The sequence below is a fragment of the Nicotiana tomentosiformis genome, chromosome 6, assembly GCF_000390325.3.
Source record: "Nicotiana tomentosiformis chromosome 6, ASM39032v3, whole genome shotgun sequence".
Lineage (NCBI taxonomy): Eukaryota > Viridiplantae > Streptophyta > Magnoliopsida > Solanales > Solanaceae > Nicotiana > Nicotiana tomentosiformis.
The window spans coordinates 7,502,296-7,521,138 of record NC_090817.1 but is presented as its reverse complement, the minus strand read 5'-3'; positions in this window follow the sequence as shown (position 1 = coordinate 7,521,138).

Sequence of the window (18,843 nt, the reverse complement as noted above, 5' to 3'; positions counted from 1 at the left end):
TGTTACAAAAGATAAGGAAGAATCTTGCCACATGGAAATGACTCATTGATTCTTGCTTTAATTAATAATAATTTTTTTTCTTTTAAGAGTGTAAAATAAAAATACTAGCTAAATATTTTAAAATCAAGAACGTATAATTTTTGTGATTTTTAATTTTCTTAAATAAAAACTACTAAAAATGAAATAAAGGTTAAAATATGTAGATTAAACTTAAAATTATTTACATACTAAAAAGTATTGAAAAATCACAAGTATGGTAAAAAATTAGGTGCTCACAGCTGCCCCTCTTTGCTTGGAAACATGAAGAGTTTTCAGGCAAAGACAAAGTGAGCCGTGTGACTAATTTTTGACCATAACGTTATTCAAAAGAGGAAGAAAATAAAAGGGAAAAGGTGCAACCGAGTCCTAACTTTGGACAACCTACATATCTCGGGTTATAAGGGAATCAGGTCGCGTGTAGTTCAAGAGGTGAATGAAGGGATGGAGTGTGTGGAGAGGATGAGAGAGTCGAGTGAGGTGCCGTTCCGTCGAGGTTCCGGTCCGCGATCCTGTTATTACATCAAAATTAAAAAATGAAAAAGACTAATTAAGCCTGTCAGCTATGAGTTACAAGATTCCTATCTATAAGTCTTCTGAAGCTTGATCTTGAGTTTTGAATGGTTCTTCATGCGGACTTTTGACTTAAACCTTGATGTTTGCTAGCTGCAGGTGCTAGTTCTCTCTTCTTCAGCTTTTCGGATCAAGACGGGACATGCAAAGCTTGCGACTTCAGCCATGTCTTGAGCAGTTCACATCTTTCATCGGCTTCTGCATTTTGGATTCACCCTTTTCCTTTTATTCTGGATTGAGACTTCTTCCTTTGGTTATCTCGGACTGTCAGCTCGCATTCTCGAGGCGAACTTTTGCTACTTCTAACTTGGATTGAATTCTTAAGTGACTTCCCTCGTTCTCCAGGTGGGCGCCTGATGACTTTAAACTGAAATGAATTTCCTCGTTCTCTAGGTGGGCGCCTGATGACCTAAAAACTTGAAATATATTCCCTCATTCTCCAGGTGGGCGCCTGATGACTTAAAAACTTGAAATAAATTCCCTCATTCTCCAGGTGGGCGCCTGATGACCTAAAAACTTGAAATATATTCCCTCATTCTCCAGGTGGGCGCCTGATGACTTAAAAACTTGAAATAAATTCCCTCGTTCTCCAGGTGGGTGCCTGATGACCTAAAAACTTGAAATATATTCCCTCATTCTCCAGGTGGGCGCCTGATTGACTTAAAAAACTTTGAAATAAATTTCCTCATTCTCCAGGTGGGCGCCTGATGACCTAAAAACTTGAAATATATTCCCTCATTCTCCAGGTGGGCGCCTGATGACTTAAAAACTTGAAATAAATTCCCTCGTTCTCCAGGTGGGCGCCTGATGACCTAAAAACTTGAAATATATTCCCTCATTCTCCAGGTGGGCGCCTGATGACTTAAAAAACTTGAAATATATTCCCTCATTCTCCAGGTGGGCGCCTGATGACTTAAAAACTTGAAATAAATTCCCTCATTCTCCAGGTGGGCGCCCGATGACTTAGAAACTTGAAATAAATTCCCTCATTCTCCAGGTGGGCACCTGATGTTGACTTAAAGCTAAAATGAATTCCCTCATTCTCCAGGTGGGCGCCTGATGCTGACTTAAAACTTGAAATAAATTCCCTCATTTTCCAGGTGGGTGCCTGCTGACTTAGAAACTGAAATGAATTCCCTCGTTCTCCAGGTGGGTGCCTGCAATCATGACAACACAGACAAAACAGAGAAAAGTTTTTGCCCTAGTTTGTACCAGGAACATTCATTGATTGTTAGTTGCATCCCATTATCCAGGAGGGTCCTGAAAACTTAAAACTAGATCCCATTATCCAGGAGGGTCCTGAAAATTTGAAATTAAATCCCATTATCCAGGAGGGTCCTGAAAAGTTGAAATTAACTCCCATTGTCCAGGAGGGTCCCAGAAACTTAAAACTGAACTTATCTGGAACATGCTTTCTCATGGAGGATTCTTGGCAAAGCAAACAAGATTTCTTGCCCCTGCTTGAAACAAAGAAAATTTTGTCAGTTTGAAACTGTGGCGGTTAGTTTGTGGCATCCTTGCTGAAGGTGTCTGCTTCTGTCACTATCCCGCTTCACAAAGAATTGTTTGACCTTTCAATCGGACCTCGAACACAAAACCTCTGAATGACTTGAATCCCTTACACTCAACTCGCCGTATGGTACTTTCATTCTGACAACTGTCGAACCTTTGCATTTCCTACAAATTCACGAATCACTTGACCACCTGAACTTCAGTTACCCCCGCACTGCTAATTCTACATCATGTCACTTGGGATGTGCCTGGCCGAATTTCGCTTAGTGCAAATAAAAAGCTGGTAGTGGGCTTTGAAGTCCTTTCTTGCTTGCTTAACAACAGACTAATTTGACCGAGACTTAGAAGAATAGACCCAAAAGAAACGAAGCGAAGTGACTTCGAGAATTAGGAATAAAATAAAAGAAAGAAAAAACAGCGATGACTATTTGAAGAAAAATGAAAAAGAGACTTATCTAAATGAAGCAACTGGCTCCAATGATCATGACATGCATTTCGGACTGATCAGCCTAATCCATCCAACTAATCACATTTCAGTTCATGCCATGTCTTCATACTTCAAAACCGGGTTTTCCATAATTCAATTTCTTTGTAAAGTCATGAACTTGATTCAGCTTGTAATGCCCCGAGGGGTTTTCACCAGCAAACCTCTCTCATTTGCTCCTCTCTCAACTCATTGTCGCCTTACAGTGCCCGTAAGGGTTTTCACCAATAAGACTCTCTCATTTGAATTTTCTCTCGACTCACCATCGCCCTATGGTGCCCGTGAGGGTTTTCACCAATAAGACTCTCTCATTTGAATTTTCTCTTGACTCACCATCGCCCTATGGTGCCCGTGAGGGTTTTCACCAATAAGACTCTCTCATTTATTCATTTTTCCTTGTGCCCATGAACCAAGGTGTTACCCGTGATGTAAATCGCACCTCCATCTCATTTGGCTTGGCATCCTCAAAGTTGATCAAAAGGTCTTTCTTTGGACTGTAGTGTAGGGTTTGGACAAGGTTAGAAAGAAAGGGTAGCATGCGGGCTCAAAATAATTCAAGATGAAGGGGTTCAAAATTACAACTTTTGGAATCAGATCTTTTTACAAAACTAAAACTTCTGCCCCAGTTTCTTCGAATCTGGGGAATTTTGGATTTTATTTTGATGGGGACCGAACCGTGTAAGGCTGCCTACGTATCCTTAAAAGGAATCAGGTCGAACGTAGTTCAAACATAAGAGTTTTGCTTTTGTTACTTTGCTTTTCTTTTTCTCCTTTCTTTGTTTTTCTCTTTTCCTTCTTTTTTTTTTCTTTTTCTTCTCTTTTTTTTCTTTTCTCTTCTTTTTTTCATTCTTTTATATTTCTAACACTGCTTCTGATTCCAAAAGAGGGGTATGAAAGAAAATAAATAAGGCTCTCAAAAAAGGGTAACAAATGATAAAAGTGTTTGGGATAGCAGAATAAAATGCCTTCGTCATTCCAACTTTGAACGTGTCTAGTACAAAATGCGATTGAAGATAAGCAAAGAAATCATACATAATATCTCTTGACTGCATCAGAATTGATAGCCATATCCACACATTTACCTTCTATGTCTGTTAAATACAAAGCGCCATTGGGCAACACCTTTGTCACAAAGAAAGGCCCCTTCCAGTTTGGGGCAAACTTGCCTTTAGCCTCAGCCTGATGTGGAAGGATGCGTTTCAATACCAGCTGACCCACTTCAAATTTTCGGGGCCTAACCTTCTTGTTGTATGCTCTTGCCATTCTTTTCTGATACAATTGACCATGACATACTGCTGCCAATCTTTTTTCATCAATCAAACTCAATTGCTCTAGCCGGGTTTTGACCCACTCATCATTATCAATTTCAGTTTCAACAACGAACCACAGGGATGGAATCTCAACTTCCGCAGGTATCACTGCCTCGGTTCCATATACCAGCAAATAGGGGGTTGCACCTATTGAAGTGCGGACAGTAGTGCGATAACCTAGCAAAGCAAACGGTAACTTTTCATGCCATTGCCTCGAACCTTGCACCATTTTACGAAATATCTTCTTTATGTTCTTGTTAGCAGCCTCAACAGCTCCGTTTGCCTTAGGACGATATGGAGTGGAGTTTCGATGCGTAATCTTGAACTGTTGGCATACCTCTTTCATCAAATGACTGTTGAGGTTAGCAGCATTATCTGTGATGATTACCTTGGGAATTCCGAACCGGCAAATGATGTTTGAATGAACAAAATCTACCACTGCCTTCTTGGTCACGGACTTAAAAGTTACAGCTTCGACCCACTTGGTAAAGTAATCAATGGCCACCAAAATAAACCTATGCCCGTTTGACGCTGCCGGCTCAATCGGTCCAATGACATCCATGCCCCAAGCAACAAAGGGCCAAGGTGCCGACATTGTGTGCAGCTCAGATGGCGGGGAATGAATCAAATCACCGTGCACCTGGCATTGATGACATTTGCGAACAAAGCTGATGCAATCACGTTCCATGGTGAGCCAATAATAACCTGCTCGAAGAATCTTCTTCGCCAAGACATACCCACTCATATGTGGGCCGCAAAACCCGGAATGCACTTCGGCCATGATAGTCGAGGCTTGTTTAGCATCTATACACCTTAGTAATCCTAGATCTGGAGTTCTCTTGTACAATATTCCCCCACTTAAGAAAAATCCACTAGCCAGACGTCGAATGGTTCTCTTTTGATCGCCTGTGGCATATGCCGGATATACCCCTGATTTGATGTATTCCTTGACATCATGGAACCAAGGCTCACCATCAAGTCCCTCCTCAACCACATTGCAATAGGCATGCTGATCACGGATTTGGATTCGCAGAGGGTCGACATAAATCTCATCCGGATGGTGTAACATTGATGCCAGAGTAGCCAAGGCGTCGGCAATCTCATTATGAATCCTGGGAATATGCCTGAATTCTACCGACCTGAATCGTTGACAAAGATCATGCAGACATTATCGATACGGTATGAGCTTCAAATCACGGGTCTCCCATTCTCCCTGAATCTGGTGAACCAGCAAATCTGAGTCTCCCAAAACCAATATTTCTTGAACTCCCATATCTATAGCTAGCCTCAGACCCAGAATGCATGCCTCATATTCAGCCATGTTGTTAGTGCAATAAAATCAAAGTCGAGCTGTTACAGGGTAGTGATGCCTTGTTTTAGAAATGAGTACATCCCCTATTCCGACACCTTTCATGTTAGAAGCTCCATCAAAGAAGAGTTTCCAACCTGGCTTTTCATCATGATCAGCCCCGTCAACATACATCACTTCTTCATCAGGAAAATAAGTCTTCAGTGGCTCATATACTTCATCCACCGGATTCTCGGCCAAGTGATCGGCTAGGGCTTGGGCTTTCATCGCGGTTCGAGTCACATAGATGATGTCAAATTCTGTGAGTAAAATCTGCCACTTTGCCAACCTCCCTGTGGGCATAGGCTTCTGAAAGATATACCTTAGAGGATCCATGCGAGAAATGAGGTAAGTAGTGTAGGATGACAGATAATGCTTCAACTTTTGCGCCACCCAAGTCAGGGCGCAACATGTCCTTTCAAGAAGAGTATACTTAACCTCATAAGGAGTGAACTTCTTGCTGAGGTAATAAATGGCTTGCTCTTTCTTGCCCGTGATGTCGTGTTGACCCAACACACAACCAAAAGAATTATCCGTGACTGTCAAATAGAGGATTAAAGGTCTCCCAGGTTCTGGCGGGACCAACACAGGGGGGTTCAGCAGGTAATTCTTGATCTTATCAAATGCTTCCTGACACTCATCGGTCCACTTAACCGCAGCATTTTTCTTTAGTAACTTAAATATGGGCTCACAAGTCGTCGTGAGTTGAGCAATAAACCTGCTGATGTAGTTTAACCTCCCGAGCAGGCTCATCACCTCAGTTTTATTCTTTGGTGGTGGTAGTTCTTGGATGGCCTTAATCTTTGACGGATCCAACTCGATGCCGCGTCGACTGACTATGAATCCCAACAGTTTCCCCGACGGAACACCAAATGCACATTTCGCCGGATTGAGCTTGAGGTTGTACCTGCGGAGCCTTTGGAAAAACTTTCTCAAATCCCCAACATGGTCGGACTGCTTCTTTGACTTTATGATCATATCATCTACATAAACCTCAATTTCCTTGTGTATCATGTCATGAAATATAGTAGTCATTGCCCTCATGTAAGTTGCCCCAGCATTCTTTAAACCGAATGGCATTACCCGGTAGCAATACGTCCCCCATGGCGTGATGAATGCTGTCTTTTCTGCGTCTTCCTCGTCCATCAGGATCTGATGATATCCCGCATAACAATCCACGAAAGACCCGATCTCGTGCTTGGCACAATTATCAATCAGAATGTGGATATTCGGCAATGAAAAGTTATCTTTTGGACTTGCCTTGTTGAGATCACGATAATCAACACACACCCTCGTCTTACCATCCTTCTTTGGTACTGGTACCACATTAGCTAACCAAGTGGGATACTGAGTGACCCGAATGACCTTTGCCTCCAGTTGCTTTGTGATTTCTTCTTTAATCTTCACACTCATATCAGTCTTGAACTTTCTTAACTTTTGCTTGACAGGAGGGAATGTAGGGTCGGTTGGCAATTTATGAGCTACCAAATCAGTACTCAAGCCCGGCATGTCGTCATACGACCATGCAAAGACATCTTTGTATGCAAATAGTGTTTTGATTATTTCTTCCTTGATTTGCGGTTCCAGATGCACACTTATCTTGGTTTCTCTAACATTATTTTGATCCCCTAAATTGATTGCTTCGGTTTCATTCAAATTAGGCTTGGGTTTTTCTTCGAAGTGTTTTAGTTCTCTACTGACTTCCTCAAATGCCGCCTCTTCATCGTATTCTGTTTCATCATCACCCTCTACTTCTTGGATCGTTATTTCAGAATTAGATTGGCTTTTAAGATTTGGCTGAAAATTCCTCATGCATGTCATGTCATTGAAACCAGCATAAAAGGAACTGTACAGAAAGAAAAGCAAAAACAAAAAAAATGAAACGCTATCAGGATTAATGGAAAAACTGGAAATTGTATTTCATTGAAAATAAAAGGATAGAAGGGTTTGTACATTGAAACAAACAAAAACTAAGAAAAATCTGGGTTACAACCCTGGAATAACCCAGATGACAGAAAGGAAAACAAAGCAAACTACCAAAACTCCTTCCGGATGGGGAGAGGAGTAGCTTTCCAATTGCTAAGCTTCACATTTGGTCCGACAAACTGCACATCGGCATTACTGGAACCTTCCCCAATTTCGACCATATTGACCTCATCAAACAAACTCTGGAACCTCTTGATCAAATCTTCATCAAAGTCGACCATAGGTTTTGGGACCACTGACATTGGGCGTTTGGCGACCCCTGACTTGACGAAAGACTTGGAGATATGCGGAACAGGTTTAGGGAGTGACCATGCCTTTCCTTTCAAACTTTTATCCCTTTTCACGTCTTTCCCTGTGAGTGTGAATCCCAAACCAAATGTACCAAAACTTTCATGTAGGCACAACGGGTGCACAATACCTTGCAGAGATGAACCCAGACCTTTGCCCGGCAGAAAACCATTCTTCAACATTTTATTTGCTACCATGACAGACGCGGATGGTATCTTCGGACCTGGAGTGCATTCCCCTTTGGGAAATTTCTCGACAGACACTGTTTCGAACATTTGGTAAACCCAAGGCCCTTTGTCATCTTCAACTTCAACAAATGGAACGATTGTGTCGTTGTAAGCAGATAAGTTCTCATCACCGTGCATAACTATTTCCTGCCTGTCCCATTCGAACTTTACCATTTGATGCAGAGAAGACGGGATTGCCTTGGAAGCATGGATCCAGGGCCTGCCCAACAACAAGTTATAAGAGACAGCCACATCTAGCACTTGGAACTCCATAGTGAACTCAACTGGCCCTATTGACAAATTGAGCATTATATCACCGACAGAATCTTTCCCTCCTCCATCGAAGCCTCGAACGCATACATTATTAATGTGGATCCTTTCAGTGCCAATCTTCAACTTTTGCAAAGTGGACAGAGGGCAAATATTTGCACTAGAACCGTTATCCACCAGTACCCTTGAGACAGCAGAATCCTCGCACTTCACTGTGAGATAAAGAGCTCGATTGTGTTCTGTACCCTCTATAGGGAGTTCATCATCCGAGAAAGTGATCCTGTTTGCTTCAAAAATCTTGTTAGCAATCTTTTCCAAGTGGTTCACCGTGATCTTGTCAGGAACATGAGCCTCGTTCAAAATCTTCATCAGGGCTTTGCGGTGTTCATCGGAATGTATCAGCAACGACAGAAGAGAGATCTGAGCTGGTGTTTTCCTCAACTGTTCTACAATGGAATAGTCTTGCATTTTCATCTTTTTCAGGAATTCCTCAGCCTCTTCTTCGGTGACCGGCTTTTTTTACTGGGATGTGGCCGTCCTTGGATGGCTTGGTTTTCCTCAGTTCTTTTGGGGTAAAACATCTCCCGGAACGAGTCAGCCCTCCGGTTCCATTGACTTCTTCCTCTACTTCTTTCCCTTTATACGTTACTATCACCTGTTTGTAATTCCACGGGATGGCCTTTGTGTCAACCATTGGCAACTGGGTCACTGGCTTAATAATAACGGGGGTAACACGAGCCCCTTCCATGATTATGACCGGCTTGCCCGGGACCCCTGGCACGATCACTTTTTGCCTTTCCTGGTTCGCTTCGACATCAACCGGAGGCCCTTTCACAACCAATACAGAAGGCTTCACATTGAGCGTGCTTGGCTTCTCCGACACCCCTTTAATCATCAAGGATATTGCTTTTGCAGAATCTAGCGCTTTGATTGGATTATTCTCGCTAGCCCGGATCATCATAACAGACTTGGAAGAGTTTTTGGGCTCCCCATCCTTATGAACTATCTCGATCATGTATGTCTCTGCATGGGCCGGCAAAGGATTTTAGTTGATGTTTGGCGCCTCCGGGCTCTGGACCACAATTTGATTTGTATCAATGAGCTCTTGGATCGCCCTCTTCAAATGCCAGCACTTCTCTATGTCGTGCCCCGGGGCATCGGAACAATATGTACATCTGAAGGAATAGTCAAGGTTCCTTGGAGGCGGATTTGGTATCTTGGGCTCAATCGGCCTCAAAACGTCCAACTGCCTCAACCTTTGAAACAAACTGGTATAGGACTCTCCAAGAGGGGTGAAGGTTTCTTTTCGTTGTTGCCTTTCTTTTCTGTAATCTGGCTTCGGTCGAAAACTTGGACCAGTAGGGTTTTGGTATCGTTGTGGGGGTGTATAAAGATTTTGTGGAGTTGGAGCACGCCATTGCGGGTAAGGAGGGGGTTGAGCATATGACTGTGCGTGGTGAACATGGTATTGGGGTAGCTCGACAGAATATCGAGGGTCTTGTGGCGGGAGATAGTGCTGAGATGGATTATATGGAACTTGGGTATAGGCTTGAGGTTGGGGTCGAGTTTGGGTGTACTGGTGAGGCGGACCCCTTGGGCCACGCCATGATCCAGAGACAAACATAGTGATATCTTCTTTCTTCTTTTTGCCTAACAGGCTTCCGGTGCCACTTTGAATTGCCTGTGTGGTCACTTTTATGGCAGAGTAGCTCATGATCTTGCTTGACTTGAGTCCCTCTTCCACTATTCCTCCCATCTTTACCACATCGTTGAAGGACTTACCTATGGCTGAGATCAAATGGCCAAAGTAAGTGGGCTCTAGGGCTTGAAGAAAGTACTCGACCATCTCATCTTCCTCCATTGGAGGGTAGACTCGTGCAGCTTGTTCTCTCCATCTGAAACCATATTCCCTAAAGCTTTCATTGGGCCTCTTCTCTACCTTGGTCAAAGATAGGCGATCCGGGACAATGTCTATATTGTACTGAAAGTGCCGAGCAAAGGCCTGAGCCAAGTCATCCCATGTGTACCACCTGCTAGTGTCTTGGCGGGTGTACCATTCTAAAGCTGCCCCACTCAGACTCTGACTGAAATATGCCATTAATAATTCATCTTTCCCACTGGCGCCTCTCATATTGCTGCAGAAGCCTCTCAAATGGGCCACGGGATCTCCGTGTCCATCGTACGGGTCAAACTTGGGCATCTTGAACCCAGCGGGCAATTGAACATCCGGAAATAAGCATAAATCCTTGTAAGCCACACTTACTTGGCTTCCTATCCCTTGCATGTTCTTCAAAGATTGCTCTAGGCTCTTCACTTTCCTGAACATCTCGTCCTGCTCCACATTCCGGGATGGTTTCTCAGTTTCGACAAGAGGTTCAAAGCGAGGGGCACGGGAATAAGGATCCGCGACTTTGAAAGTTGGTTCCGGACCATAATATTGGGTATCTGGGGCTTGGAACGCGGGTTCACTAGAAGATCTGTGGAGGGTAGCTCGCGGAGGGGCTACGAAAACAGGAGCGGATGTCGGAGCAGGGTATGCAGTTGTTTTGGCTGGTGGAGCATGAAAGGTTTGGGACGGGGTGCCAGGGTAGTGGTGATAAGGGGTAAAGCCTGGTGCGTGCTGAGGGGAAAGGTCAATGGTAATGGGATCTTGGGCTTGTGATAGTGGTGGAATGAAAGCGGGATTTTTCGAGTAGTTAGCGGGGAATGAAGGTGGGGGATGCCCCCTGACCCAGGCTTGATACATTTCTGCCATTTGATGCTTCAACCTGTAGACCTCTTCTTTCAATTCAGACTCCGATTCTACAACCTCCCTTGGCGGGTCGACAACACCCGTGTCCAATTCATTGCTAGTCATGACTGCCTTGCACTTTGATCTGGTGTTATAAGGGTGACTTGCCAGGATGCCAACAAACTAACCACCTGAGATAAAACCTGTCTCTGTTATCACACAAAAACTTGGTCAGTTTTAAAAGCAATTTACAGATAGGTAATCGCACATTGGATATGCAATGCACCTGAGCAGTTAACGTTCCTAAATGCTTTGCGACGGTTCGTATGTTTCATCCCGGCTTTTCCAAATTCTCCAAATCCTGACTTTTCCCTCTCACCTCCTGCTATGTTTCGCTCTTTTAGTTCTTATTCTTTCCTCTTTTTTTTTTTTTAGTTTGGCCCCTCTTTTCTTTTAAGAATATGATCGAATCCTATGGGGATTGCCTACGTATCATGACGCCGCATGAATCAGATCATTACGTAGTTGAGAGCAATAGACGCGAAATAATTTATTTCATTAATAAAAGACAATCTTTTTGGATTTTCTATTACAAGGACTAAAGTAGAGATGACTGCAAAAAAGGAAAATCTACAGACTCGGCATAAAGTAATAGACAACTTTGACAAAGGCGAACAAGACTCAAAGAAAGTAAAACACAGACTACTAAAGGAAATCAAAAATACATAAGAGCATCCACTGGTACTCCGGAGGCTTGCGGGACATCAGCCGGTCTCCGCATAGGCCTGCAGGCAATATCTTCTTGGAGGCGGTCTAGGTCAACCATCACTTGTCGGACGAATGTCATTACAGAAGCAAAAAACATAGACTTGGTCATGTCTTCACATTCATGGCATTTCATTACAACATAATCAGCTATCTCTTTAATCCTCATTCTGATGACACCCTTTTCTTGCAGCAAACGTCCAATCTGCTGGGCCCGAGCCTCTAATACTTGTGTATCTGTGTTGCTTTGGTCTTGTAACTGCTTCAGGCTTTCTTGTAGTTGGTAAATCAGTGCATAGCAATGCTCTCTTTCTGTCCTGAAATCCTTTGTTTGCTTAATCATTTCATTTTCCAGAGCAACCAACTTTTTCTGCAAAATCGCTACTTCTTTGTCATATTTCTGCTTCAACTGGTGGGCTAATCTAGCGTGTTCTTCCGCACCTTTGGCCAGCTTTGCTTGAGCATTGAACAAATCCCCCTCGACCTTTGTCAAGTCAAAACCGTAATCATGCACTTTCCGCCTCAGGTTGGTTATAATTTTCTCATATCTCTCACTTCTTGCTGGTGTCTCGGCGGCTATCTTCATTCTCTGAATTTGGGCTCGAAGGGCTTCATTTTCCTTGGCCAACCTCTTATTTTCCCCTGCATCTTCAGCTGCCTGCAAACTACCATCAAATTTGATTTTTTCAATTTGCCCTTCGAGCTTGCTTATGGTGGTCCGGTACTCCCTTTCTTTGGCTAACCAAGCCCACTGCTCCTGCGATGTGTCAACAAATTCTTGGATATGAGGTCTTTCAGTTGGTCGTTCGGGTTCACCACTCGTCGCGACTCTCTTTCCATACCAGGCAACATAACTAGGTAAGACCTCACCTTTAGACAAATCACGTACTCGGGTATTTGCCCCCAAATACTGGCATTCGCTCCAAATTTGACGAACCGCTTCTTCGGGAAATTGGGCATCAGGACAGATTTCGACCACATAAGTGCTAAGATCTTCATCTCTAGGAACTGTCTGGCATCTTCCAAGCTGTCTCAAAACCCGGTACGGAGCATAGGGTTGGATGCTTCGGAGACCCATTAGCAAGAAGTAGGGACCAGTGGCGGGCATATAAACAATCTCATCAACGGGAAGCCAACCCAATATCCATTCTACCTGATCTGCGGTCGTAGATTGAAGGCGGGTAATCCAATCTTTGACCCCTTTCGGCATCTCGAATCCTGTTACTCGTGCACTAAACTCTTCAATGCAGGTTTTTCCCGTAGACCCATAGTTCATGTATCGAGGACGATGACAGAGGTGTTCGATCATCCATACTTGCAACAACAGGTTGCATCCCTCGAAAAAATTGGCTCCGGCCTTACAGAACGTGAGGGCTCGGAATATATCTGATACGATCATGGGTGCGAGAGTACTTTTGGCCTGAGTAGTCAGAACGTGGACAACCCCGGCTATCCGCAAATCAATGTGCTCGTCCTCCCTTGGAAACACCAAAAGTCCTAAAAATGCCACCATGAAGGCAAAACATCTATGGGTCTCCCATTTTGATTGGTTTCCTTTACTGCAGAGTCCATTTTCAGGGTCTTCGAATCCCCCTAGATGCCCGTATCGCTGATATAGAAAATGAAAGGTGGAAATTCCCCGTGCTAGACTTCCCGTCTTGATTTGTCTGCTTATCTTTAATAAGTCCAGAAACTTGTGGGGAGTAACAGTCCTTGGAGATACCAGGTACTTGTGTCTCAGTCCTTCCGTGCTCCCAGTATAACCCGCTATTTCTTCCAAAGTGGGCGTAAGCTCAAAATCTGAGAAGTGTAAAACATTATGAGCGGGGTCCCAGAATGCCACTAATGCCTCTATCAGGTCCCTTCTAGGTTGAATTTTCAATAGTCCAGTGAGCGCCCCTAGGTATTGGTTGACCATATCTCGTCCTTGTTTTCCCAAATCCTCCCACCACATGTGGAGTGCCAGTGGAATCTGATCCATAACCTTCACAGGTAAGTTCTGAACGGTGCTCATTCTGCATATTTTAAATTAGGGTGACTAGATTAAAATTTTGTACAAAACTGACCATGAAAAGATTACTATCATTATAATTTTTGAAAAATATAACCGAAAACAAATCACGGCCACTTTTGCAAATACGGCCTTTCAACGCTTCGGTGGAGAAGATTTTAGGGTTGTGTTTGCGAAGTGGTCAATTTTTATTTTTATTATTATATTTTGTTTTTAAAAGAAAATATTTTGGAATTTGATTATTCTGTTTTTTTTTTTTAATTTTTGAAAAAGCAAGACTTCTAAAGAAAAAAGAAAATATTTCTTTTTTTTTTTTGAATTTTGATTTTATAATTATTTTTTCGGAATTTCGAAAGAAAAAACTTCTAAAAAAAAGGAAAAGGGAAATATTTTTGGATTTTAATTTCATTTGTCTTCTTTTTCTAATGAAAGACTCCTACAGATAAAATATATACTTGTTTTGGTTTAAAATTATTATTTTTAATCTTTTATTTGTTTGGGATTTTCTTTAAAAAAAAGACTCCTAAAAGAAGGAATTAAAGGAAATATTTTTGAATTTTTAAAAATGGGGTCTCAAAGAAAGACTTTCTAAATAAGGAAATAAAGGAAAATATTTTTAGATTTTTGAAAATTGGGGGCCGGAACCGATGAGGTTTGCCTACGTATCTCACATCCGGTGAGAATCAGACCCGCGTAGTTCGGTCATTTTGACGCGCAGAAAAATATGATTTGTTTTGAAATGATTCTCTCTTTGTTTTTGAAATTTTGACAGAGTAACGGGATTTTTGAATACTGGAATTATCAAAACCAGGTGTTTTTCTGTCTTACCTCACTCTTGGTTTTTCTCTTGTTTTTTTTTTTTTTTTTTTTATTTTTTTTTTCTTACTCACGAAGCCGGTCAACATACAAGCCAAACAAATTAATGCACAAGTAGCACGTAAGGAATGCATCAGGATGGTCTTTTAATTTTGGGTACACCTGTCCTAGACGGACCCAACCCCTGTGTTGAGTCCCCTAAGTCAAATGCACGTGATGCAAGCAAACGTACCTACTAGGGATCCGGCATGAGGCTGTGTTATTCTAAGTTTAAATCCTGGGTGTATTGTTCTAGACCTGGCTTACCCGAGCGGACAACTCGAGCCGGAGGGGGGGCAACGTACCGGTAACCAAAAGGCCATCCGGCTTTGTAACTGATCTGATCCTCGTTCTAAATTAGGATATGACACTAACAGAAAAGAAGTCACGCCAGCGTGCACTTCCCAGAAGATTTAGAAGACTCAGAGAGAAGAAGGGTTTTCGTGACAGTTTATATACAGTCCAAACAATATCAAAGCGGTAAAAGAGGCATTTAGCACATTAGGCTCAAACACGTAAAAAATCAGATAATAAGTAAAAGCCAAGTATAACAGTCATCTAAGCTCGAATTCTAAACCCTGAACCAGAGATTCTGGGTTCGGTCCCCAGCAGAGTCGCCAGAGCTGTCACACCTCCTTTTTCCCGATGGGGCGATGGGATTAGGGAGTTTTTCCAATTAAAGTGACAATATTCGAAATGGGATTATTTATTTATTTCAGAGTCGCCACTTGGAATAATTTATGGTGTCCCAAGTCACCGATGTATTTTAAATCCCAAATTGAGGAAATTTGACTCTATTTATGGTCCGCGAACACAGAAGACCGGGTAAGGAATTCTGTTAACCCGGGAGAAGGTGTGAAGCACTCCCGAGTTCCGTGGTTTTAGCACGGTCGCTTAACAATCAATACTTGGCCTAATTGTCTGATTTATTATATATTTAAAATCTATTGTGCTTTTTATTCCTTTTAACCGTTTTTTAATATTTATGGAGATTATTTAAATAAGTCGCGATGTCGCGCACTTATTATTTTTGTACACATTGTGAATCGCGTCACGTGAAACGCACCCACGATTTATAACATGTTAATTTTCATTATTATTCGAAGTTATGGTCGGGTCACATGAAATGCACTCCCGAATTGGAATTTATGTATCGTGACCATGCCACGGGAACCATACCCATGACCACGATGATTCATTATTAATCGCGCTTAAAGCAAACTACGATGTTCAATAAAATTATTATCTTCCTACGTTTGGAATCAAGCGTGGAAGCTAAAAACTCTGTAACTTATTTAAGGATAAAAGTGCACAGGCTATTATTTAATAGTAGAAGATTCATGCTCTGCCTTAGTTACATTTATTACACCCAAAACAAATTAAAAATAACTTTAAATGGACAACGAAAGTGCAAACCCCATCTTCCTCATCATCACAGTAGACCAATCAAATAATCAACTAAGAAAGAAAATAAGAATATTCTAATCTAAATCTGGAGTTTATTACATGGATACCTCTACAGTAATACAATCCAACTCCCTGGCTCAATTTTTCTTTCTTAAATCCAATTAAATCAACCCAGCAAATTATGTAACAAACTTTAAACTAACATTTACATGTACTTCTTAAGATAGAATAACACAAGCACATGAGAGCAATTTTCTAACTAATCAAGAAATCAATCCATTAAGAAGAAAACTCAACAAACAGTAAGATCTCATATTTATTGACATGAATTTCACAACTGAAAGCATGTATTAATAAACAAGGCAATAGAATAAAATGAGAGTGGGAGGAATGAACCTGAGATAGTCTTTTAGTTAATGAACCTCAGCAATTACAGCAACTAAGTCGAACAAAATCGAGCAGTGAATAAGCCTCAAACAAAATATTCAACAAAAACCTCTGAGCAAAAGCAGCAGAACTCGAACGGTGAGCGAAAACAACGACAAACTGGACTCAATCAAATCCCCTTCGGATTCTCAAAAGGAGTCATCGGATTTCCTTAAATACTTGAAAATTGTACAGGATCCTTAAGCAAAATCGAGGAAAAAAGCAGGGTGAACAGCAATTAACACGGAACTTGAACCACTAGACCGGAACTCAAAACGTGATACCGTCGCCGACCGAAAACTCAACAACTGCACATTGCTTGAAATTGAAAGGGGTTTGATCTTGTTTTTGGGCTCAAGATTTATGTGATTGTGAATGGTTGAGGAGATGGGTGTTTATGGATGTTTCATGGTGGTGTAAAGGTGGAGAAAATAGGGACGATGATGAAGGTTTTTGCTCTTGAAAAATAAAAGGGAGATGGTTTTAACTTTAAAGAGAAAAATGACTTAAAACTTTTTCGGTTCAAGCCATGGTGATTCGTTCGTGCTTGTGGGGAAGAAGATTATTTTTTTGGAATAGTGCAATGGGAAAAGAAAATTGAAGAAGGAAAGTGCAGCCTCCCCTCTATCTTTCGTCTCTGTCCTTCCGGGCCTCTCAAAATTAGGTGTTAGGGATTAATTGGTGGCCAAGTAAAAAGAGTGTATGGGCATGTGAGTTTGTTAGGGAGAGCATGTGAGTTTGTTACAAAAGATAAGGAAGAATCTTGCCACATGGAAATGACTCATTGATTCTTGCTTTAATTAATAATAATTTTTTTTTCTTTTAAGAGTGTAAAATAAAAATTCTAGCTAAATATTTTAAAATCAAGAACATATAATTTTTGTGATTTTTAATTTTCTTAAATAAAAACTACTAAAAATGAAATAAAGGTTAAAATATGTAGATTAAACTTAAAATTATTTACATACTAAAAAGTGTTGAAAAATCACAAGTATGGTAAAAAATTAGGTGCTCACAGCCGGTTCCTGGCCGATGTGAGCCCGTATCGAGATATATTTGTTCGATAACCCGGGAGCACATCGAGCGGATAAAAAGAGATTGTAACTGGGAGAACAAAGATGTGGTAGTGTCGTCTCCTGAAGAAGATATTAATACTCACATGAGAGGGCTTTTTTTAGCGTGTATACTTACCCTTTCACGTTAGGCCCCCTCGACCCTGCTATCATAGATTTTTGTCGTAACTACTTAATAACCCTAGGCCAGATACATCATTCCTTTTGGCGGATCGTTATTTTTATCCGTTTTTTTGTGAGTAAAATCGAGGGGATGCCTTTCACCCTCGATCATCTTGTCCGATTATACCGTCCTCGCCTTTTTCGAAGAGGGTTAATAAAACTCCAACGTCGAGCCACCAATTCTTTGTTCTTGAGTATAGACGAGGATAAGGATCGAGGCTGGATGGGGCGGTTCGTTCGAGTGAGGACTTCGGACCTAATCCCAACCGAAATGATGCCCTTTTTCAAGGAGTGGAACATGAAACGTAAGTGTAATTCTGATGTTATCTCTTATTATTTTGTTCTTTCATTTCTTTTCTTACCAATATTCCCCTTTTGTGATGCAGCGGTTCCCTGGATTTCCGGCGTAGTGCCCGATCTAAAGAACTGGGTACGTGATCTGATTTCGACCTCCTCATATGCCGAGCGCTCATGGCGCGACTTGTCAAAGGGCCGATGGGAGGCCAAAAAATACAGTGAGCACCTCCCTCTTATCTTTTGGTAATTCGAATAAGATGCTTTTCACATACTACAATAAAAATTTCTGTATGCAGGTGTGGGCAAGGATGCGGTTTTGAGGCCCTCGTATGTCGAGGAAAAGGCTTCGGCCTCTATCCCAAAGCCGATGAAAGATAATAAGAGGAAAATAGCCCATGTCCTCGAAGATCAAAAACCGAAGAAGAGGACGACTCGTAAGCCGAACAAGAATGTCATTCCTTTGATCGTAGAATCAGTTCGGCGTCTGAGGGATGAAGAAGAAGAAGAAGAGGAAGAAAAGAGCGATGTGTCTACGCTGGCGGCCCGAGCAAAGAAGACCACCGGCATTCCACAGGCAGCTGGACCGATTGTGGTTCATAAGGCTCCGCATCGAACTGAGGATATATCGGAGAGAGATTCGGGCAGAGTCCCCGAGTTGCTGGAGATCAAAGATGTTTCCCATTGAAGCCGACGGATGGGGGATATGTCTGAAGGGGCTCTTCCCGAATCTTTTCGAACCGAAGAGAATGCCCCGGATGACTCATTTGGGGCAGTAGCAATCGAAGGTTCGCCCACCTTCCCTGTTTTTTTTAGGGGAGATTCGGGAAGCCCAAGCTTTGGGGGGTCCTCGAATTAGATAGGCCGCATAATAGAGAGGATCCTTTTCGTGACCTGTTTATCGGCGTCGAAGACACTGCCGGTACAAGTGACGCATCAGATCTTTTTCACGGAGTGAAGCAGGCTTTGAATCAGGTAGGCCTTAAATCATATGACGTTACCTTTAAGTTTGCTTTTATTTTCTGACTTCGTTTCTTCTTTCTTTGCAGGCCGCGGCAGTTCATCAAGAATCATATTCTCGATCT